Source organism: Schistocerca nitens, chromosome 3 (assembly GCF_023898315.1).
Source record: "Schistocerca nitens isolate TAMUIC-IGC-003100 chromosome 3, iqSchNite1.1, whole genome shotgun sequence".
Taxonomy (NCBI): Eukaryota; Metazoa; Arthropoda; class Insecta; order Orthoptera; family Acrididae; genus Schistocerca; species Schistocerca nitens.
The window spans coordinates 252461508-252465145 of record NC_064616.1 but is presented as its reverse complement, the minus strand read 5'-3'; the positions used below and the strand labels follow the sequence as shown (position 1 = coordinate 252465145).

At 51.4% G+C, this 3638-nt stretch overlaps 1 non-coding gene across 1 annotated transcript; it reads right to left on the bottom strand.

Annotated features, from left to right (window-relative positions):
• Positions 1-291: 291 nt before the first annotated feature.
• Positions 292-365, bottom strand: Trnat-ugu (transfer RNA threonine (anticodon UGU)). The gene has a single exon. It is a non-coding gene; the product is annotated as a tRNA-Thr (tRNA).
• Positions 366-3638: the final 3273 nt, after the last annotated feature.

Here is a 3638-nt window from a genome sequence, read left to right as displayed (position 1 = left end):
TGGTCAGTTAGCTCTGCTCTGATCTAGTTTAATAGACGTCTGCTGCTGAGAGCTACGAGGGCCGCAGGTCACTTGTAAAATGAATGCCCAATCAACGTATCGTGTCACTTACTCATACGGGGCGACGCACCCATCAGGCAGCCACATACTTATAGACAGAGCATGAGATTTTTGGACGTTGAGAGGACTGCCAGCGGTCTAGGGAGAAGGTCATATGAAATTAGAATTATATTAATACCGTCAGCTGCGCACAGGCGTTGATATAGATCAACGGGGACAGGTGAAAATGTGTGCCCCGACCGGGACTCGAACCCGGGATCTCCTGCTTACATGGCAGACGCTCTATCCATCTGAGCCACCGGGGTCACAGATGATACTGCGACTGCAGGGAGTATCTCGCGTACGCCTCCCGCGAGACTCACATTCTCACCTTGTACGTCCACACACTACATTCGTAGTGTCCCACCCCAACACACTCATTACTCGTGGAAGACATTCTTCCAAGTCCCGTAAGATTTCGTGGAATATGTGTGCATCCACACAGAAGGAGGTCATGGCCGGTATCGCCAGAACTACACTCCTGGAAATTGAAATAAGAACACCGTGAATTCATTGTCCCAGGAAGGGGAAACTTTATTGACACATTCCTGGGGTCAGATACATCACATGATCACACTGACAGAACGACAGGCACGTAGACACAGGCAGCAGAGCATGCACAGTGTCGGCACTAGTACAGTGTATATCCACCTTTCGCAGCAATGCAGGCTGCTATTCTCCCATGGAGACGATCGTAGAGATGCTGGATGTAGTCCTGTGGAACGGCTTGCCATGCCATTTCCACCTGGCGCCTCAGTTGGACCAGCGTTCGTGCTGGACGTGCAGACCGCGTGAGACGACGCTTCATCCAGTCCCAAACATGCTCAATGGGGGACAGATCCGGAGATCTTGCTGGCCAGGGTAGTTGACTTACACCTTCTAGAGCACGTTGGGTGGCACGGGATACATGCGGACGTGCATTGTCCTGTTGGAAACGCAAGTTCCCTTGCCGGTCTAGGAATGGTAGAACGATGGGTTCGATGACGGGTTGGATGTACCGTGCACTATTCAGTGTCCCCTCGACGATCACCAGTGGTGTACGGCCAGTGTAGGAGATCGCTCCCCACACCATGATGCCGGGTGTTGGCCCTGGGTGCCTCGGTCGTATGCAGTCCTGATTGTGGCGCTCACCTGCACGGCGCCAAACACGCATACGACCATCATTGGCACCAAGGCAGAAGCGACTCTCATCGCTGAAGACGACACGTCTCCATTCGTCCCTCCATTCACGCCTGTCGCGACACCACTGGAGGCGGGCTGCACGATGTTGGGGCGTGAGCGGAAGACGGCCTAACGGTGTGCGGGACCGTAGCCCAGCTTCATGGAGACGGTTGCGAATGGTCCTCGCCGATACCCCAGGAGCAACAGTGTCCCTAATTTGCTGGGAAGTGGCGGTGCGGTCCCCTACGGCACTGCGTAGGATCCTACGGTCTTGGCGTGCATCCGTGCGTCGCTGCGGTCCGGTCCCAGGTCGACGGGCACGTGCACCTTCCGCCGACCACTGGCGACAACATCGATGTACTGTGGAGACCTCACGCTCCACGTGTTGAGCAATTCGGCGGTACGTCCACCCGGCCTCCCGCATGCCCACTATACGCCCTCGCTCAAAGTCCGTCAACTGCACATACGGTTCACGTCCACGCTGTCGCGGCATGCTACCAGTGTTAAAGACTGCGATGGAGCTCAGTATGCCACGGCAAACTGGCTGACACTGACGGCGGCGGTGCACAAATGCTGCGCAGCTAGCGCCATTCGACGGCCAACACCGCGGTTCCTGGTGTGTCCGCTGTGCCGTGCGTGTGATCATTGCTTGTACAGCCCTCTCGCAGTGTCCGGAGCAAGTATGGTGGGTCTGACACACCGGTGTCAATGTGTTCTTTTTTCCATTTCCAGGAGTGTATATACTTATATGGATATGGTGTCTGTTCTTTCGTCGTTTAAAATGCCAGCAGAGAACGATCACTATGAATGTACAATCTTACCATTTTCGTATTTTTTCCACATTTTCCACAATATTATCATTATGTGAATGTTTTTGCACATTGTTCCCATTTTTCTAATATTTTCCACAGTTTAACCGTTTTGTAATTTTTTCCTCGTATTTCCATAGTATGTTTGTGAATCCAAAAGATTACATACACATCAAATAACGTTTTGCATCACCTCGGTTCCGAGAGTTCCGGAACCTGTACAGAAATTGGAATGGAGATCAACATAAACATCATTTCCGCCCTTTTTATTGCTCATGAAAACCACACATTGCATGTTGTACCACCATACAACGAGACCTTCAGAGGTGATTCTCCATACTGCTGCACACACTGGTACCTCTAATACGCAGTAGCACGCCATTTTGCATTGATGGATGCCTGTATTCGTCGTGGCATACTATCCACAAGCTCATCAAGGCACTATTGGTCCAGATTCTCCCACTTCTCAATGGCGAAGATGCCTCAGAGTGATTGGTGCGTCACGTCGTCCATAAACAGCCCTTTTTAATGTATCCCCGGCATGTTCGATAGGGTTCATGTCTGGAGAACATGCTGCCCACTCTAATCGAGCGATGTCGTTAGCCTGAAGAAAGTCATGGGGCGCGAATTGTCGTCCATGAAGACCAATGCCTCGCCAATATGCCGCCGATATGGTTACACTATCGCTCGGATGATGGCATTCACGTATCGTACAGCCGGTACGGCCCCTTCCATGACCACCAGTGGCGTTGTCGGCACCACATAATGCCACCCCAAAACAGCAGGGAACCTCCACGTTGCTGCACTCGCTGGGCAGTGTGTCTAAGGCGTTCAGCCTGACCAGGTTGCCTCCAAACACGTCTCCGACGATTGTCTGGTTGAAGGCACATGCGACACTCATCGGTGAAGAGAACGTGATGCCAATCCTGAGCTCTTATCACGGTCCGCGCGGCTTGCCCCGTCGGAGGTTCGAGTTCTCCCTCGGGCGTCGGTGTGTGTGTGTGGTCCTTAGCGTAAGTTAGTTTAAGTTAGATTAGGTAGTGTGTACGCTTAGGAACCGATGAAAAAATGGTTCAAATGGCTCTGACCACTATGGGACTTAACTTCTGAGGTCATCAGTCCCCTATAACTTAGAACTACTTAAACCTAACTAACCGAAGGACATCACACACATCCATGCCCGAGGCAGGATTCGAACCGGCGACCGTAGCGATCGCGTGGTTCCAGACTGTAGCGCCTAGAACCGCTCGGCCACCCCGGCCGGCGGGACCGATGTCCTCAGCAGTTTGGTCCCATAGTCCTTACCACAAATTTCCAAAAATTTCAGAAACAGAGACTTTTGTCTGAGAAGTTTAGTGCCTCTTGACTCTGCATATGTGTTAACTGGGCGGAGAACTGCTACGGTCTCTACATATTAACAACTTTGTTTGCGTGGCCACCATCCGCAGCAAGTAGGAAATATTTATTTTGTAAATAAAGAACGCCTTTTCCTTGCTGCAAAGTATTTTATTTGTTCTTTACACGTTTCGCCTTTTACTTTAAGGCATCTTCAGTGGAATCTACGATGAT